Below are 21,878 nucleotides of genomic sequence, written 5' to 3'. Positions count from 1 at the left end.
ATCAAGCCACTACATGACCTCTTAGAAGTGGAAGGTGCTAATGGCCAGCTAGTGCCTTACTTTGGCTATATAGAAATGACCATAACTTTTCCAAAGGACTTTACAGGTGTTCCAGTGGATGTAAACACACTTGCTTTAATCGTCCCTGACACTTCTCAATCCCTCATGCTCATAGGCACAAACACCCTAGATGTACTGTTTGACATCTACTCAAAGACTGACTTAGCCAATCGTCAACCCCTCCCACATGGCTACAAAGTAGTCTTCAAAATCATTGAGTTGAGACAGAAGCAGACAAGTGACAACCATCAAGGGGTAGTGAAGCTACTAGGCAAGATGCCTCAAGTCATTCCAGCTGGTTCAACTGTAGTGGTAGAGGGAGTCGCCCTTGGCAAGGGCCTTCAGGATGAAAAATCAGTTGTCATTGAGTACCCATCATCGTCCCCCTTGCCCGGTGGCCTGCTACTTAAAGCCGGTCTGGTTGACTTTCCCCAGCGGCGGCCCCACAAGTTGCCAGTTGTTATAAGCAACGAGTCTGACCATGACATTGTCATCCCTGCCAAGTGTACTATTGCAGAGGTTAGTGCTTATCAGACCATTCTATTAAAGGAACACAACAAGACCAAACAGTCAGAACCACCCCAGAGAACTCCAGAGACTCCGTCTTTCCAAGAGTCCACCATAACTTTCAATTTTGGTGACTCCCCAGTTCCACTGGAATGGAAACAGCGCATCACTCAGCAGCTCAGTGGCATGCCTGAGGTGTTTGCACAGCATGACCTGGATTTTGGCCGGACGGATCAGGTGCGACATCATATAAAACTTTCAGATGACACGCCTTTCAAACTACGTGCCCGGCCAATCCACCCACGGGACATTGAGGCTGTCCGGAAGCACATTCAGGAACTCCTTGATGCAGGAGTTATTAGAGAGTCAGAGTCCCCATTTGCGTCACCTATAGTGGTAGTCCGGAAAAAGAACGGCCAAGTCCGGTTGTGCATTGATTATAGGCGTCTAAACCTCCAGACTATAAAAGATGCGTACAGCCTTCCGAAGCTAGAGGACACATTCTCAGCCCTCAATGGTTCACAGTGGTTCTCTGTTCTTGATCTAAAATCAGGGTACTACCAGATCGAGGTCGAAGAAGCAGACAAACCGAAGACGGCCTTCGTGTGCCCTCTCGGCTTCTGGGAGTTCAACAGAATGCCTCAGGGTGTAACGAACGCCCCCAGCACGTTCCAGAGGTTAATGGAGCGGTGCATGGGGGATATGCATTTGAAGGATGCATTGGTCTTTCTTGATGACGTGATAGTATTCTCTCGAACCCTTGAGGAACACGAAGAAAGACTCATGAAAGTGCTCACTCGTCTAAAAGAGTTTGGGTTAAAGCTGTCACCAGAGAAATGCGTCTTCTTCCAGACTTCAGTCCGTTATCTGGGACATGTGGTCTCCAGAAATGGTGTTCAGACTGACCCTGAGAAGATTTTGGCTCTTAAAACATGGCCTGTCCCCCAGACTCTGCGAGAGTTAAAGTCGTTTCTTGGTTTTGCTGGGTATTATAGAAGGTTCGTTAAGGGGTATTCCAGCATTGTGAAACCTCTCCACAACTTAACCTCGGGGTACCCACCTAGCCACAAGAAATCAAAAGTAAACGCAAGACAAAGTGCACATCAGTACCATGACCCAAAAGACCCTTTCGGAGGTCGCTGGACACCAGCTTGCCAGCAAGCCTTTGAGTCAGTCATCCAAAGTCTCACCACTGCCCCTGTACTTGCCTTCGCTGACCCCCAGAAACCCTATATACTGCACACCGATGCCAGTACCACCGGGCTCGGTGCTGTATTGTATCAGGAGCAAGAGGGACAACTTAGAGTCATAGGCTATGCAAGTAGAGGGCTGTCACGGAGCGAAAATCGCTATCCAGCGCACAAGTTGGAGTTTCTGGCGCTCAAGTGGTCAGTTACAGAAAAGTTCAGCGACTATCTCTACGGCAACCACTTCACCGTTGTAACGGATAGTAATCCGCTGACTTACATTCTGACTTCAGCAAAGCTTGACGCAACTAGCTATAGGTGGCTAGCAGCACTGTCCACATTCTCTTTCAAACTCCTCTATCGTCCAGGGAAGCAGAATGGAGATGCGGATGGATTATCGCGCAGACCACACGGAGGGCTAGTGGACGATCTGAAATCACAAAAGGAGATTGAACGCATTCAACAGTTCACTCAAGATCACCTTTGTGATCCAGACAACATCAATGCCGTAAATCAGTCTGTGGTGAAAGCAATCTGTGAGAGGCAGTTCACCTACAGCGTCAGTCCTGACGATGAAAGAGAGGCAGATGCAGATTGTGTTGCCTTGGTGGAGGTGCTTGCTATGTCTCCTAGTGCTGTACCTGATAGCTATGGGCAAGAGGAACAGTTTGGAGGTCTGCCAACCATTCCCCATCTAACAGAGGCAGAGCTAGCAGACAAGCAAAGAGCCGATCAGTGTATAAAGCATGTTATTTCCCAGATCGAATATGGGGACACACCACCTCCAACCGTGCGTACACAGCTCCCTGAACTTCCACTGCTCCTCCGAGAGCTTAACCGTCTTGAGCTCCGCAACAATGTCTTGTATCGGCGACGCCAAGAGGGGTCCCAGACAACCTACCAGCTTGTACTTCCAGCTGAGCTTCGCAACACAGTCCTCACCAGCCTGCATGACCATATGGGTCACATGGGAGTCGATCGTACACTGGACCTTGTAAGGACAAGATTTTATTGGCCAAGGATGGCTTTGGACGTGGAAAGGAAGGTGAAGACGTGTGGCAGGTGCGTGCGGAGGAAGGCACGGCCTGAAAGAGCAGCCCCCTTGGTCAACATTAATACGACACGACCTCTTGAACTCTTGTGCATGGACTTCTTGTCTCTGGAAGCTGACAAGAGTGGAACCAAGGATATATTGGTGATCACGGACCACTTCACTAAGTTTGCAGTTGCTATCCCAACACCTAATCAAAAGGCCCGCACAGTGGCAAGGTGTCTGTGGGAGAACTTTATGGTACACTATGGCATCCCAGAAAAATTGCATAGTGACCAGGGTCCCGATTTCGAGTCCCGCACAATCAAGGAACTCTGTCAGGTGGCTGGTATCCACAAGGTGAGGACAACCCCATACCATCCTAGGGGCAATCCTGTGGAACGATTTAATCGTACCTTGCTTGACATGTTGGGCACTCTCCGTGATCAAGATAAGTCCTGTTGGCGTGACCATGTAAGACCCCTGGTCCACGCTTATAACTGCACCAGGAATGAAGTGACTGGTTTCACCCCGTACGAACTGATGTTCGGACGCCAACCTCGGTTGCCAGTTGACCTTGCATTCAACTTACCAGTACAAGAGGAACAACACTCATCTCACTCTGAATATGTGCAAAAGCTCAAGTCACGTCTCAAAGAAAGCTACAAGTTAGCTATGGACAAGGCTGCAAAGATAGCTCACAAGAACAAAATGAGGTTTGACAGATATGTAACTGCCTCAGACTTGGAAGCTGGAGATCGGGTACTGGTCAGGAATGTTCGTATCCGGGGGAAACATAAGATTTCAGACAAGTGGGAACACACTGTGCATGTAGTGGTGAGAAGGGCAGGTAACCTCCCAGTATATACGGTTAAGCCTGAAAACAAAGACGGTCCCCTAAGAACACTACACCGGGATCTGTTGCTACCATGTGGCTACCTACCTGTGGAGGAAAGCAGTGAGCATGTACAGAAGCCAGTGTCACGCAGGCCAAGAACCCGTGCAAATCCGGAGCTAGAGGAAGAGAACCCCTCAGACGAAGAAGATGATCTGCTTATTCCTGTTTGGTTGAGTCCCCCTGTCCACACAGTGAGTGAGAGTCCTGTAAATGTTCCTGATATTGACAACCCACCTGATGCTGACAGCCAATCTGATTTTGGCAACATACCTGATATGCCTAACAGTACTACAGATAATACTGAGTACTTATCTACCAATGGAGTCACACCGACCGAACAAGTGGATAAAACAACTTTAACTGAAAATGACTCACCCGTTGATGACCCAGATGTCCAAGAAAGGCAACTTCCATTTCAGGAGGCTGGCACCAGAGGTGCGAATCCTGAGGAGAGAATGGAGGAGACAGTCCCAGTGGATACAAGGGAAAACGCAGATACAGATTCTGTAAGGAGATCTGAGAGAAACCGTCGTCCGCCACGACGGCTTGACTATACGGAATTAGGCAATCCTCTGATCACTGCAGCAAAATCATTCTTGCAAGGACTGTCTTCAGCTTGGGCAGATGTCATCAGTGATGGTGAAGAGCCTGTTCCGCCCTCTTCCTTGACCCGTCAAATAATCATCATTTAACTGTCTACCATGCACAGGGACGTGCATGAGTTCAGGAGGGGAGGGTGTAGCCCAGATGGAAAAAACAACACATTTACACCAATAATAGAGAAGAAAGAGTATTTATTCTCTTTATTTTAACTGTCCACACCAACAAAGCGTCATATTTCCTATGACCATTGAATGCACCTCTCAGTTCACCCCACGTGAGGGCAACTAGCTCAGCAACCAATCAGAGCCTACCCAGGCCGCATTGACCCTGTCAGCCAGGAAGTGAGGTGAAGGTGCATGGAGTTCCCGGGTTTTTTCTCATCTCAGCAAGAGGAGTGGAGGCATCTGCTACTCAAATCGAGAAATCCACGGACAAAAGAGAGGGAAAAACTCAGAATTGAGAGGAAAGGAAGCCAGCATACTTACCTGCTGGAAATCCGGAGTCGAGTGGCTGGATGAAGGAGAGAAGCAACGTCGGTAAGAGAAGTGTTATTCCGAAGGAAAAAAAGTTGTAGAGACTTACCGTCGTGATCACGCTAATGCTAGCTTGGTGTCTCACAGGCTAACCACTCACCTTTCATCCGGAGAGCTGCTGCAATTCCGACACCAGTGTATGTTGAGCTTTTGTGAAACAGAGCAACGGTGAGCAACATGTTATTAGCCGCTCTAAAGCTAATTTTTGGCAGTTCACTGTGAGTTAAAGTAACCTAGAGGGTAATTTTTAGTGCATTTCTCTCTCACGAATAGGCCTATAGTGTGGAGAAATTAAGCACACTGCTTTAATACCTCTGAACTGAACTCACATGTATATTTTGTTGCTTATTTGCACATAGTTCTGAATTTGTTATGGTGTATTGTATTTTGAATGTCAATGGTTACTTACCATAAGTATTGTTTAATTAATGTTTACGTGAATAGAGAAATTTGAGCAACTTAGATGTTTAGTTCTCATATTTGATATATTTGAAAATTGAATGTTGTACAACAGAACTGTGAGATTTGATAAGATTTAAGATGTTGATGCAATGAATATGAGGTTGATGCAATATTTTGATTTTACATTTTAACCTTAAACAATGCATCTGAAACAGACTGACTAGAATGTACACTTTATGACCTGGATTATAGGTCAGGTTTTTTTTGGAGAGGACAGAAAAGTCCAAGGACCAGGACGATATTCCGGTTGTGATAGATGGCGAGCCAACCACTTTGAGGACGATCTACCCCAAAAGAAGATACACACCACACACTCATACATTCCAATTACACTCACAAGGACCTTTGAAGTTGGCTATCGCCAGCTTAACTCTAAATTCTTAAAGGGCCCCAACGAGTACTTTTATTTTGTTTGAGTGTGCACACTATTTATTTTATTTTATTTTATTTTTTTACTTTATCTGTACAAATTGGACAAATATCTGTTATACCTTGTAACAATACAAGAGTGGCTACTCAAAAGTTAACATTGTGTCCAGGTCATTATTGCTGCTCAATACTTTGGCTCCATACGAATTTGGTGTCTTCTGATTCTGGCCAGGGTCTTATTACAAGCCCAAGTAATTATTGCGCTGTAATTCACCTTTATACCTTAAAGTTGGTTACAATATGCTCGTCATATTATGTGATATGATTACCGAATTTCAGTGCACCTCCCGAAAATCTCCCGGTAGCCACCATTCTCCCGAATTTTTTCCGATTTTTCACCCGGACAACAAAATTGAAAAACCATATCGCAGAATTTATAGCGCGGCCCAGCTAATTCCAGTTTCCAACAATGGCTACTACTACTGCAGCTACTTAGTTTTAATATTACTCTTATTTCTCTTGCTAGGTTGCAAAAAAACTTTTAACATATTTTCAGGTGAGAATGTAGCTGTGTAAACTTCAAATATCTGAGCCGATCAACACATCGTTTTCAAACCCCGCGGTCTTTCGCTACTCGGGTTAAACATGATATATAAGTCACTTTGATAACTTAAAAATGTTATTGTTCAGCTTTTTCAGTGTTTTATTTGTTCGTGAGTAAATCGGTTTGGCTGAGATTAAAGTTATTAGATTAGATTAAATTGAATTTAACTTTATTAATCCCTCAGGTGGGTTCCTCTGGGGTTTTCACACAGCTGAATAAACGTCAAACAGAAAACTGATTAAACAGAAGTGTGAGACTGTCGAGAGTTTAAGTCAGTGCCTGGTTATATTTTAGATAGCAAGGAGCAGACGGCAGAGTTTCACTCCACCGAGGGAGCTCGTGACGTACTACCCAGCTTTCTTTAGACCGCGAAGGCCGGGTCCTCAGGTGGAAGCAGCCTCTGAATTTGGACACCCCCGCTGTTTCTAGGCCAGCCAATAATAACGGTGACATTTAACGTATTTTATCCGATAAATAAACCCTGAAAAATGTATTTATCACACACACCCCCAACAGCCCTTTTGAATGTCTCCCTAGTATGGCCACAACACCTCACTCTTGGAGCATACATATATGCCACATATATCGCAAACCACGTCTCAGCTGTTTGTGGCGGTAAAATACATCCACACATGACTCCAATTACACTCAGCCATTGTTGTGGGTGCGCACTAGGGGTGGGTTTTTATAATCAATTTATCGATTAAAATTCTGGCTTGGATAACGTAAAATCGATTCATTAAAATCCTGAATCGATTTTTTAATATACATTTATTTTGCCCGAAATGCCAGAATCTCTTGTGAAATCTCACAAAATTTCAACAACCACCAAACAGCTAAGACAGTAAATGAGAGCAGGAACACGGATTCTGCACAAAGACGTAAACACACAGCGCGGACCCGCAGATCAGAATCAGTTAGATGTCACCTTTCTCACAGTCGGGGCTGAAAGCCGACAGCTCGCTGATTCTGATCTGTCGGCGGGTCGCGCTTTGTGTTTACGCCCTTTATGAGCTGATTCTAAAGCTCTTAGTTTGATGTCTCTCCAAACAATATTGACCGAACCAGCAGCAAAAGAAGATCCAAACTACGCGTCACATAAACATCGTCATGTTTGATGTTTGTCACTCTTACTTTTACTATTTTGCTTCGACCACGATGCACAGCTCTCTCTCTCGCTCTCTCCCTCTCCCCCCTCTCTCCTTACTGTTTTCTGCATTATTCGCTTGCTTGTTACGCACAAGTCTACCGTTGTTTACAGCGCTGTCAGCCGACGTTTTTTTTTTTTTTCATTTTATATACTTCTGAAAAGAAAACCTAATTTCTGCCGTTCAATACTGAACAAATTTAAAATTTTTAAAATTATACAAAATGCAAAACGCTTAGCCGTGTCTCTAATAAAACCGCTGTAACTTCAGAGGTAATGTTCATGTGTTGATTAATGGTTTTCTTTCGTTTTTGATGTACTGCAGAATATTTTTATAAAATCCCAGGCCAGGAAAATCGCCTTCATGTTTTTCTGTGTTTCATCTTCAGCTACTTTGACACAAAGGCATCTGCTGTGATGCTTACACCTTTGATAATGTGTCAGCTTCCTTTTTATAGATACAAAAATATGTAAATGTATCTGAATTATAATATTTCTGACTGTCAAAATTTCCCAGATTCGAATCGAATCGAATTGAATCGAATTAAATCGAATCGTGAATCGAATTTCTAGAAATCAGTGAGATACCCAGCCCTAGTGCGCACGCCAAGGGGCTGCGAGACATTTATACAGCCGTATTTCGAACATGACTATGAAAGGCGGAAGAGGAAGTAGTTCCTTTGAATGTAGACAATCCGAATGTTATAGTTTCTTTCCACTGTGTTCCTGTTAATGATAAACTTGTGGAGGTAAACACGTCCCAGGGTCGGAAAAGCACAAGGCGGCAGGCAGCGGCGCGCTCTGGCGCCAAAACGCTGATGGTAGAAACAGAGGTCCCGTCCGTGGTGTCGCTGTGCCGCGATCTTTGCCGTCAGCGAAGGATCGGAGACGTCGGAGCAGGTCAGTGGGGAAGTGGAAGGCGCCGCCGGCGAAGCTGGAACTAGGTCGTGATCGTGGAAAGTGCGGGTAGCCAGGAGAATACGATCCGCGTCCTCAGCCAGGGAGCGATAATCCTTCGTGCCCAGAAGCGGAGAGTTGGCGAGGCCGGCTCTCACGGCCGCCGGCAGCTGTCGGAGGAATATGTGGGCGAAGAGGAATCCCCCGTCGTCCGGTCCGAGAAAGGATAGCATGTGCTCCATCAGTTCGAGAGCCGTACCGCCACCCAGGCCTGAGAGGGAGAGGAGCTTCTCGGCTCGCTCTGCGTCGGAGAGGGCATAGGAGGAGAGTCAACGCACGACGGGTGGCTAGCGGGTCGAGAGAAGCCACTACATGGTGATATTTCGTGTCGTAAGCCGAGATGCCACGAAGGGCGAACTGAGCCTCCACGTGCACGAACCACGACGGGGGATCGTGAAGCCAAAAGTCCGGCAGCTCGAGCGCCACAGCAAACGTAGCTGCAGCCGGAGGCAGAGGGCTGGCGGCTGCTGATGCATCCAGAGCGGAGTCGGTGCCACCATCGGACTGCAACATGTTCAAGTCAGGGGTCACCAATGTGGAGGTAAACACAGACGACACGAGAGCTCTCGATTGACACTGCTCGTTTATTACTTATCACCACACAACTGAACTCTTTTCCCTCCAAAACACAGCAACAACACTTCCTGAGAACTGGGTGTGAGTGGAGCCCTCCAGTGGTCCACCACAAACTACAAATTTACTCTAAATTACTAAAATATCGATATTTTAATGTGAGAATCGATTCTAGAACATAAATGATTGGTATCGGAGGAATTGATATTTCAGGATCAATCCACACATCATTAGTTGGGAGCCAAAAGATCCGGCTCCCTTTAGATCTTTCGGCTCCCATCACTAGCAGCATGGCCCTTTCTCAATTCTAAGTACGCGAGTACATACTCGCGTTCTCGGTGAGACCGGACTTGCCGAGAAAGCACGGTAGTACGGACTTGCCGAGAACCCGAGCAAGGCCTTGCGATTTGTACAATTGGAACACCAGCGTACTTGATGATGTCACATGTCTGGAGTTTTTACTGCCGTCCCCTTTTAATTTAACTGTGAGTAATATGTTATGAAGCTTAACTTTAATCACAGCCAAACCGATTTACTCAGGAACAAATAAAACACTGAAATAAACCAAACTTAACATTTAGAAGTTATCTAAGTGACTTATATATCATGTTTAACCTCAGTAGCGAAATATCTATTAATAAAAATAGTGTACATGTATGCCTTAATAAAAACAAGCAAGTGAGATGTTAGAACGCTTTTATTTTAATTTTAGTGGACACTCAATACAATAGACTGCTGCTGGGGTTTGGGGTTTGTTTAACCTGAGTAGCGAAAAGCAGTAATTTCTTCTGCTTTGGATAATTTCACGCTCTTCTATACACATTCCACATCAGTGCGATACACATTCTTCTCCACCCAAATCAATAATGCAGCCATATGATGGCACTTATCTTTGCCAATCGGGCACTCACAGGAGCTGAACCTCACTGACTGACCCTCAACATGCACGTACATTGAAAGAAAGTTAATGCTTACCCTAAACATTCTAACAAACACTTGCAGTGCTGCTGTGTGTACTGGCAACACTGTAGCTAGTCACCCGGCAGATAGATAATCTCAACTAGGCTAATATAACTAACTCTCCAAAAAACTCTGTTATGGAGATTTTCAATTTTGTTTACTTCCACTGTTTTAGCAGTGTTGTATGTGTGTTTTATTAAATACATTAGCCGGTACAAAATATATCATGTCAGCTGGCTAGCTTACTTCTAACTCACCTCAACCTTATAAATCTTCTTTTTCATGGATGCCTGGATACTACCCTTTATAATACTGCCTGGGAGAACAGTAACACTGACCACTTTATATCATGGCCTGGATCTGGGGACCCAGGACTTATGTCTTTTTGTACCTCGGGCTGGCGATCCTCATGGGTCGTCCTCCTCGGGAGGTCCTTATAAATATGTTTATTTTCCATGTGTAGTAGTGTTTTGTTGTTTTCTCTGCTTTCCCCCGTCTCTGTGTGTGTGGTTATTTGTGTTTATGCTTCCGGATGTTTTGGATCTAATACAATTATTTAAATATGTTTTGGAGTCTGATTCACTTTCACATTTTTCCTCTCTTTTCTTTTATACATAAAGAATGAACTCGTAAGCTGTACAGACAAGAATACTCGTGATTGAATTCGAATTGAATTGAAATTTTTATTTCAGTTATTTCACAACAACAACAACAACAGATTATAATTGCCCCAGTTGTTCAACACATGCAGTGTGACGGAGTGGATGACATCTACTTTGTGATCCTGAGACACAAAAAAAACCAAGATGGGTTAGTCGGACAAAAGTTTTTTAACTCTTGAAAGGATGGTAAATTTAGGAATACTGTGATTACTATGAGGGAGGATATACAGATAGCAGCGGGTGCTAATCTTGAAGTACTCTGGATTGAAAAGTCTATTTAATAATAATATATAATAAACCGGCATTATCTGAGTAATTTTCAGGGAATATATTATGAGCTTCATATGATTTTCATACCTCACTCATGAACAGGGTGGAAAAGTCCATTTTCAGCCCTCCAATACTGAAAATCAATCCTGGTGGATGAAGAGAAACAGAGAATAAGAAGAGAAGCTTAATCCAGAAGAAAAGCACGTAGTACTACCACAAGGCCAGCAGGAGGACCAAAAGTCCCAATGCCTTGATGGCTCTAAAGAGACCTCTGCTGCTGTTACTACTGTAGTCAACAAAATCATCAGTGTTGTAGTCCACAGTGTCACGGTCGTCAGTGTTGTATTCAACTGTGTCTTGGTCATTATTGTCAGGGACTGGACGGGGCCGTCGCCTTTTGAAAATTCTGCACAGAAAAAACAAAATCATGTAAGAAAAAATGTACATGGAAGAACAAATGGATTATGATTACAAAACATGCATCTATGTCAGTGGATGACAGCAAAGAACATGTAGACCAACACTAACCTGTGTAAAGTCTCCTTGTAGGAGATTAAGGGCTCTCCTTGGCTGCCGTAATAGCCGTTAGGACACGAGCCAAACATTAGCGGGCATCATTCTAGCTTATAATCAACAGCGGATCCGGGTCGGATGATCTGGGAAACGACCGGATCCAAATCAAGTTCCAGACTCGCTGTGCAAGTGGACTCCGATCCGGACTCCGTTCACGGATCTGTTAAAGAGCCTGCAATCTCTTCTTTATTTTGGTAAAACACATTAGTCCTTCTACGCCAACTAAAATATCTTTATTGTTATATTTGTTGCCATTTCTGCTATCCTCTTGCAGGGCTCTAGGGTGCGACCAATTTGGTCGCAAATGCGACTAAAAAAAATATTATCAAAGGATTGATCTTAAGTGTGCCGTATTTTCCAAAAAACACGGTAATAACGACAGCCCTAGCATGCGCTATCAAAATAGTGCTTTGTTGTGTATCTGATGGACGAAAGGTAAGCCAGTTCCACACCACTGAAGTTGCAGCATTTTTACAAACCAATTCTGGTTCATCCGTTTCATTCTTCTTCATTCAACGATCTACTTTCGCTCCTCTCATTCTGCGTCGCCGCCATGTGCGTATGTAAACAAAGGCACTGGGCATGCGCGTTTTACCCATATTCTATTGCGATATTTCATTTTCTTATCATTGCCCAACATTACACCCGTATTATCGTGAATGGTATGATATGGCCCAGCCCTACCCTGGAGTGTGTCACGGGTTTATGTTAAATTGTTATTTCTCTTCTTCTTTCTTTTGTTTATTTTTCTACAGTTTATTTTCTATTAATTGCAACTGAGAAATAACACTTACCTCTTTAGCATTTATGGAGCCTCACGTCTTCAAAGGGATAGAAGGGATGATATCATTCACGAGGAAACATTTGACATATGTTTCATATATTCTATACCAACAAGTCATTTACAGTAGAATAAATATGAACAGACAATCACTTTTTGGTACAACACCGGTCCAGAGTCATTTTGCTATCCAGGCTGGGCTGGATCACCCAAAGGGCATGCTGGACACTTGCCCAGGGGGCCATGCACAGTTGGGGGCTCATCCAAGAGATTAATGACAAAAAGATCAGAATTATCTCAAATATTAGATGTTGAAAAACTATTATCAAAACATAGAGATCTAATTTTTTTCTTAACACTTACATAATTGGTAGAATACCATAATGTGTATTCCACGTGCACCTTTCTGCCCTTCACTGCTGAGGCTGATGGTCTCCCTCAGAGTCAGCTTGCTGGTGGATATGATATTTCCAACATGAATGAAGCAGCCAAGACAGGAAACGGCAAAAATAGGGAGGCGTAACTTTTATAAAACTGCCATTTTTATTCAATCAATTCAGGATGAAAACATTGACATTGACATTACAGTTTCTGAGATCTTCTGTGTGATGATGACATGCGAGCTAATCCAGAGGTTAGCAACTCACAATATGACCTCAAAGTCTGACCAAATTTAAATGAAGGAGCCAGGCTGCCCTCATCAGTACACACCCTGCTGCACCTCACTACCATAGAAGCAAAAATCCAGGAAATATTTCTGTTTTACCTACATTATTAGTTTATTTCTCACTTTTGTTTTTAAACAAGAAAAAAGTGCCTTTTATTAGTGGACACATCCCAAATGTACTTTTTTGTGATAAAAGCTTCCTTTGTTCTACTTCATTGTTGTTTCATCCAAGAGTGGGACTGTGGTACTGTCGGGAGGTGCTGAAATAAGGAAAAAGAGGAGGAAATCGTCAGGGGAGAAGACAGAGAGAGAATGAGAGAGGAAGAAGACGACAGCGGCCATGTTCATGTTCGAATGTGTGCTAAAACTGACATTAAACATTATTTTCATTTTAAAGTACATGAAAAACAAAGGTTCAATTATATTTAATACAAGGTACTTTAGAAGTTTTAGTTAAATACTACTGTTATGGTTTCATTTCATTCAAGCTATTCTGTGTACATGTATGCACACATTGCAGTATGATATGTCTGATTACTGAAGAAAAAAGCAAAAACAAAAAAGTCTGATCCTCCAAACATGGTGGTTAGGGTTTCCTGTGTTTCTCTGTTTCTTCCTCTCTATGTGTTTGATTATTGTTTGGTTGAAATTGTTCTTAAACTCTGAAATATGAGAGTATATTCTTTAAAGGTGTATACCTCACAGGAGGCTTTAGGGGGAGCTGCTTATTCAGATGTCCTCATATTGCACAAAAGACTTATTGGCAGACATCTCTCCAATTATCACCAGGATACAAGTTTGCATGTATCACTGGTTGACTTGGCTTCATAAGACAGTGCTGTCTCCTCCCAGCATCCACAGCCAGCTTGGAGGGTTGTAGTACATCAACCAGATGTCCTTCCACCTCCACCTCTTCAATTTGATGGCTTCAGGAGCCCACCATCTAATACTACGCATCTACAACAAAAGGGGGATTATTTCTTTTTTACTGTTACATGAAAGTATGAAAATCATTTCCAAAAGGCTGTTAAGTACGGTGGCCCCTAGAGACAAAGCACATACAAACTCCAAAACACTTGCAAACTCCAAAACACATGCAAACTCCAAAACACATGCAAACTCCAAAACACATGCAAACTCCAAAACACATGCAAACTCCAAAACACATGCAAACCCCAAAGCACATGCAAATTCCAAAACACAACGGAAGTGCTCCAGGACGCTAGGGGCAGTGTTGAGCTTTTGTTACCTAGTAACTACACAAGCCAGGATGTACCAATGACCGGATTTGGGGTCTGCAGCCTTAAAGGCCACATTTTAAGGCCGATTACATCACAGCGACATGACGAAGGCTTGCCCAATTCGAAGGCTGCTCAAAATGCGGCCCTCAAATGCGTCCTTAATTTCCCTGAATTTTAAGGATGGGTCGCTGTAGCCTTCATGGCCCAACATATCCCAGATTTCATAGCGCGGCTGTGGTGTGGATAATTTTGCCGAAAAAAACGGCTGAAGCGGAGCCGCCGAAGAGTAAACTTTCAGAAGTAAGTACTGAATATTATGTCACTTATTTATGCGCAAATGTTTTTTATAATGAAGAACATTAAAACATTACTGTTGGCCACATGTCGGGAAAGTTATGTGACATTAGCGATGTTTGTACTAACTTGGTTTTAAAGCCTTTACTCCAAAATATACGCCGTTCAATACTTGACTTTAATCTTACAGAGAATGTGATGATTTTATGGATAATTAAAGTCAGTCATATATCCACAAACACAACAGGCTGAAAGTCAGTGATGCTGCTCGGTTTGCAGTCCTGAATATCAAGCAGGATTCACTGCACTGTTAATGTTAGCTATGTTATATTGCTGCCTCTGTTCGGTGGTGTCGAGCCAAATGGAGTTTAACGTGTGTTTGAACGAGCTGACGGTTCACTCGTTAAGCTGAAAGAAAGATGCTTTAATCACAGGAGTCACACATGTGTCCACTGTACCATCTGGGAACTCTTCTTGTTTCGTAATAACACAGTCCTCCTTCTTTTGTGCTGTTTTGTAGCAGTGTATACACCTGAGACTGTCACCTGTCTGTCTGTCCTGCACTCTCTCTCTTTTTCTTTCTCTCTGATTGTGTAATAAAAGTATGAACATGTATTTATGTTACACTTGTGTTTGAATCCTGCAGCTTATCACGCATTTGATTTCCATGTGTGACAACTGCAAGTGTCCAGAGTGAGGACAGACTGAGGGACTCACTGCTGCACATCATCTGTGAGGCTTTGCACCCCTGATGATCCACCAGGACTCAGCAGTGTGTGAGGAAGAGGAGGAGGAAGAGCCAGCAGCAGCTGACAGATGGAGAGAATAGACAGACTGTTCCCTGTTTGTGAAGGACTGCTAGGAAAGTTTAACATAACTAATTGTCTGTCCTGAATCAGTCTTATTAGGTAATGTTCAAATAATTTTATCATTCCAGTGTTTGCAGTGTGGGAGAAAGTACTCAGGGCCTTCAAGTGACACACTATGAAAGGAAGAAACAAGTTTAATATTCAGAAACCTAAAGTATGTATCAGCAGCTGAATGGACCTAAAAATAAATGTTTGTTTCAGTTCTATGAAGCTTTGAGTATTTTGGATTAGTAGTACTGCTGTGTTTGTTGCATCATATTGCTGTAATTGTTTATATGCTTTATATATTCTGAGGTAAGTTGATCTATAGTGTTACATCATATTCTATAATGATGTTATGTGTTTGGATACTTTCTGCCCAGTTTGACCCATTTAGCAGAAGTCAGCCTGTTTAAGGCTCTGATATCTATTCTGTATGACTTAAAGCAGTTATGACATGGTCTGATTTTCTCACCCAATAAAGGAATATTCAATATATCAGTCTACTCTTCATTTTATCAGAAACAGTTATCACAGCTCATATAATTTCTTTTTACACGCGTATGTAAGCAATGAGCCAAATTTAGTAATGCCAACATACTGAAGGAACAACATTTCTCTCTTATATATGATACACCTATATATGCACTGTCAAAGATACTTGTCTTTGAGTGAAGATTTAAGGTGATAAGACCTATAAATAACTGCAACTTGAATCTGTACTGAGGCTCAGTATTTGACACAGAGTTCATGTTCACTGCTGTAATAGCTAATAATGATTAATATAATAACTATAATATTGGCCATATTATATTTACATTACCAAAGTGATATGACTTTAGTCTCATGAACAACATTAGCTAATTGTTATTTACTAACTAATCTTAAATGACTGTTCAGTACAGAAATTAAGCCCAAAAATCATGTTTTACTGTCCTGTGGTCTCAACCTCAGATACTTATCAAATCACACAAAGCTCTTGTAGAAACAAACAAACAAATGAACAAAATATGTTTTCCTTCATTTCTGTCAAACAAAGTTGTATGACACGTTTCCAGCGGTTAGTATCATGGTTGCTAGGCAACCTGGGAAGCGCGACAGAGACTAGACCGTCCCATACAGACAAACTTGCCGTTTATTTTGCAAATCGAGCTCAACACTGCCCCTAGCGTCCTGGAGCACTTCCGTTGTGTTTTGGAATTTGCATGTGCTTTGGGGTTTGCATGTGTTTTGGAGTTTGCAAGTGTTTTGGAGTTTGCAAGTGTTTTGGAGTTTGCATGTGTTTTGGAGTTTGCAAGTGTTTTGGAGTTTGCAAGTGTTTTGGAGTTTGTACGTGCTTTGTCTCTAGGGGCCACCGTAGGATCCAAATGCAGGACTCGAACACAGAATTGTAACTCAAAACCTCAACTTCATTGCTGGAGAAAACAAATCATGAACTGAACACAAAAATACTGAACACGAAAACACACAAGTATAACCCGATGGTACGACGCAACACTGAGCAAGGGCAAACACAGGGCTAATATACACAGGGAAGTAATCAGGGAATGGAAAACAGGAGGGAGACACAGCTGGGAGAGATTGGGGCTAACGAGTCAGGGGATCAAAGCTGGACACACTGACATAAGACACAATCCTTCAAAATAAAACAGGAAACAATACACACTAAACTAAGACACGGACTGGACAGAGAGAGACAGACTAGACACTGAACTAAACCAGCAATAAACACGAGAACACAAAACCTAAGAACTAATCCCTAAACAAGAATAACTAAAACATGGATTATTATTAATAATAATAATAATCATCATCATCATCATCATCATCATCATCATCATAACCAACAAAAGCACCACAAGAGAATAAGAAAACAATCCATAATGCAAAAACACACCAAAACATAACAACTCAAAGTACTGGGTCAAACTGACCCAGAACCGTGACAGGGCTAAATTTAAAATTATTAAACTTACTTAAGACAATGTATATTCTTCTATGACAAAAAATACAAGTGTTCATTTAAGCAAATAAACAGAGCCGTAAGAGATGTTTTTCAAAAATTGTTTTCTTTATTTTTATTTGCCGCTAACAAATCTTTTTAAAAGATTTGTAGCTTTTGTAGTGCTCCCTACTATGTGAACCCCTCACCAGAATGTTGAACTTTTTTAGTTCAAGCAAATTAAACCTCAACAATCAAATGATCCCCTGTGAGCAAGCACTAGGCACGGTGGAAAGGAAAAACTCCCTTTTAACAGGAAGAAACCTTTGACAGAACCAGGCTCAGGAAGGGGCAGCCATCTGTCACGACTGGTTGGGGGTGAGAGGCAAAAGAAAAGAAAAATGAGAGCACGAGTTAGCTAAATGTTGCTCATGTTGTCTAACATGAACAACGTATGGTTTTCTGGACTGTGGATGAAAAGCAGTCCATCATTACTAGTCTTTAAAAGGGAACTAATCCATCACTAAGGTAGCAATATGGCTCAAGGAGGCTATAGGCAGAGTTAAAAAGGCAATCACTGTAAAGCATTGAAAAGCCCCAGTAAGCTGCAGGTATAATAAGGCCTACTGCGGCAACACCTAAACCTATTTTAAGTAGGCGTTTGGCACCATGACGCCATGAACCACTACTAGTCGGAACCACGTCAGGAGATGGTTCTGAGACAGGAGAATCAAGCTCTTAAGGTTGAAGACCAAGATTGTCCTGTGTCGGGACCACATCAGGAGATGGTTCTGAGACAGGAGAAACAAGCTCCTCAGGTTCAGGAGCAAGATTCTCCTGTGTCGGGTCCACATCAGGAGATGGTTCTGAGACAGGAGAAACAAGCCCCTCAAGTTCATGAGCAAGACTCTCCTGCTGCAGAGGTTCACCAGTGATGTTGTGAACAGCAGCTAATACTTTTTCTTCCTCCTCCCTTGTCAGCTCATCCTTAAGATTATTAATTATTTCTCTTTTCGTGTTAAGATGTTCATAAAGTTCATCTATGAGATCTTGTTTATGAACAAGTTTGAAATTCTGCTTTTTGACTTTTTCTTCCAGCAGAAATATTTGTAGTGTCAGACTTTCTGTTGTCTTTTCTTGATACTCAAGATTTTCTAAATGTTTCTTGAGATTTGTGTTCTCTGTTTTTAATTTTTTTATCTCAGCAGCAATGCTGCTGTTCTCTTTAAGGAGATATTCTTCTTTCTCTTGAAAGTCATGGTGCATCCTCTGAATTGTGCTTACCTGCTCCTGCATTTTAGCCTCCAGAGATTCCACCTGTGACTGCTTTTCATCCAGTGCCTGTCTCACCTGACGCTGAAGAGTACAAATTTCTCTTTTCAGCTCAACTGTGAGTTCTGTCTTCTGAAATATTTCCCTATGTTGTTTTTCTATTATCTCTTCTTTTTTTATTGTTTTATGGTGAGCTTCTCCCACTTGCTGCTCAAGTCTCTCTAAAGAGTCCTTGAGATCTGTGTTCTCTTTCTTTTGCTCGTTTCTCTCACTTTCAATCTGAGACAACTGAGCCTTCATGTTTTTAAGCTTATCTCTTGACTGATGGAAATGATCTTTATAATAATTCTTTTTGCACTTTAGGGTGCTCAACTCCAACTGGAGTTCTTGTATTTTCATTTGAAGCTCCATAGGGTCAGGTATTTCTCTCTCCATCAACCCATACAGTCTTTGTGATTCCTCTCGAATCTCTCTGTCAGACTGTGAATTATTAAATGTTTCGTGTGACATTTCTTTAAAGGTTTAATGCAAAGTGTCGACAAGAAAAAATGTTTGCTTAATTGTTTAAGTTTAAAAATAGTCCCTTTCTGAAAGGTTTCTGGTTTGCAAAACACAACTCGCTGTTTCCGAAAATGTTCCAAGTAAAACTGTGTTTGCGAAGGTGAAGAGGGGGTATTTAAGGACTTTTGTGGCCGCGAATTTGACGTCAGTGCTCTTTGAGCCTTTGATCCTTTGTTCGATCACAGGATCACAGGACAGCTGTGCGTAATTCTGCGCATGCTCAGAGAATGCCCATTGAGATGCACGGTTTTGTTTTGTTTTGTTTTGAATTTTTTTAAATACCCTGAAAACAGTGTTGCCAACTTAGCGATTTTGTCGCTATATTAGGGAGTTTTCTACGGTGGCCCCTAGAGACAAAGCACGTACAAACTCCAAAACACTTGCAAACTCCAAAACACATGCAAACTCCAAAACACATGCAAACTCCAAAACACTTGCAAACTCCAAAGCACATGCAAATTCCAAAACACAACGGAAGTGCTCCAGGACGCTAGGGGCAGTGTTGAGCTCGATTTGCAAAATAAACGGCAAGTTTGTCTGTATGGGACGGTCTAGTCTCTGTCGTGCTTCCCAGGTTGCCTAGCAACCATGATACTAACCGCTGGAAACGTGTCATACAACTTTGTTTGACAGAAATGAAGGAAAACATATTTTGTTCATTTGTTTGTTTGTTTCTACAAGAGCTTTGTGTGATTCGATAAGTATCTGAGGTTGAGACCACAGGACAGTAAAACATGATTTTTGGGCTTAATTTCTGTACTGAACAGTCATTTAAGATTAGTTAGTAAATAACAATTAGCTAATGTTGTTCATGAGACTAAAGTCATATCACTTTGGTAATGTAAATATAATATGGCCAATATTATAGTTATTATATTAATCATTATTAGCTATTACAGCAGTGAACATGAACTCTGTGTCAAATACTGAGCCTCAGTACAGATTCAAGTTGCAGTTATTTATAGGTCTTATCACCTTAAATCTTCACTCAAAGACAAGTATCTTTGACAGTGCATATATAGGTGTATCATATATAAGAGAGAAATGTTGTTCCTTCAGTATGTTGGCATTACTAAATTTGGCTCATTGCTTACATACGCGTGTAAAAAGAAATTATATGAGCTGTGATAACTGTTTCTGATAAAATGAAGAGTAGACTGATATATTGAATATTCCTTTATTGGGTGAGAAAATCAGACCATGTCATAACTGCTTTAAGTCATACAGAATAGATATCAGAGCCTTAAACAGGCTGACTTCTGCTAAATGGGTCAAACTGGGCAGAAAGTATCCAAACACATAACATCATTATAGAATATGATGTAACACTATAGATCAACTTACCTCAGAATATATAAAGCATATAAACAATTACAGCAATATGATGCAACAAACACAGCAGTACTACTAATCCAAAATACTCAAAGCTTCATAGAACTGAAACAAACATTTATTTTTAGGTCCATTCAGCTGCTGATACATACTTTAGGTTTCTGAATATTAAACGTGTTTCTTCCTTTCATAGTGTGTCACTTGAAGGCCCTGAGTACTTTCTCCCACACTGCAAACACTGGAATGATAAAATTATTTGAACATTACCTAATAAGACTGATTCAGGACAGACAATTAGTTATGTTAAACTTTCCTAGCAGTCCTTCACAAACAGGGAACAGTCTGTCTATTCTCTCCATCTGTCAGCTGCTGCTGGCTCTTCCTCCTCCTCTTCCTCACACACTGCTGAGTCCTGGTGGATCATCAGGGGTGCAAAGCCTCACAGATGATGTGCAGCAGTGAGTCCCTCAGTCTGTCCTCACTCTGGACACTTGCAGTTGTCACACATGGAAATCAAATGCGTGATAAGCTGCAGGATTCAAACACAAGTGTAACATAAATACATGTTCATACTTTTATTACACAATCAGAGAGAAAGAAAAAGAGAGAGAGTGCAGGACAGACAGACAGGTGACAGTCTCAGGTGTATACACTGCTACAAAACAGCACAAAAGAAGGAGGACTGTGTTATTACGAAACAAGAAGAGTTCCCAGATGGTACAGTGGACACATGTGTGACTCCTGTGATTAAAGCATCTTTCTTTCAGCTTAACGAGTGAACCGTCAGCTCGTTCAAACACACGTTAAACTCCATTTGGCTTGACACCACCGAACAGAGGCAGCAATATAACATAGCTAACATTAACAGTGCAGTGAATCCTGCTTGTGCTGTGATATTCAGTACTGCAAACGGAGCAGCATCACTGACTTTCAGCCTGTTGTGTTTGTGGATATATGACTGACTTTAATTATCCATAAAATCATCACATTCTCTGTAAGATTAAAGTCAAGTATTGAACGGCGTATATTTTGGAGTAAAGGCTTTAAAACCAAGTTAGTACAAACATCGCTAATGTCACATAACTTTCCCGACATGTGGCCAACAGTAATGTTTTAATGTTCTTCATTATAAAAAACATTTGCGCATAAATAAGTGACATAATATTCAGTACTTACTTCTGAAAGTTTACTCTTCAGCGGCTCCGCTTCAGCCGTTTTTTTCGGCAAAATTATCCACACCACAGCCGCGCTATGAAATCTGGGATATGTTGGGCCATGAAGGCTACAGCGACCCATCCTTAAAATTCAGGGAAATTAAGGATGCATTTGAGGGCCGCATTTCGAGCAGCCTTCGAATTGGGACAGCCTTCGTCGTGTCGCTGTGACGTAATCGGCCTTAAAATGCGGCCTTTAAGGCTGCAGACCCCAAATCCGGTCATTGGTACATCCTGGCTTGTGTAGTTACTAGGTAACAAAAGCTCACCACTGCCCCTAGCGTCCTGGAGCACTTCCGTTGTGTTTTGGAATTTGCATGTGCTTTGGGGT

The 21,878-nt window shown here is 42.1% G+C and overlaps 1 pseudogene; it reads right to left on the bottom strand.

Annotated features, from left to right (window-relative positions):
• Positions 1 to 17,069: 17,069 nt before the first annotated feature.
• Positions 17,070 to 19,235, bottom strand: LOC148101956 (uncharacterized; annotated as a pseudogene).
• Between the last annotated feature and the right edge of the window lie 2,643 nt (positions 19,236 to 21,878).

The sequence above is a fragment of the Neolamprologus brichardi genome, chromosome 7 (genome assembly GCF_056152115.1).
Source record: "Neolamprologus brichardi isolate AB-2024 chromosome 7, ASM5615211v1, whole genome shotgun sequence".
NCBI lineage: Eukaryota > Metazoa > Chordata > Actinopteri > Cichliformes > Cichlidae > Neolamprologus > Neolamprologus brichardi.
Note: the sequence above shows the minus strand (reverse complement) of the source record. Positions and strands in the feature narration are given on the sequence as shown.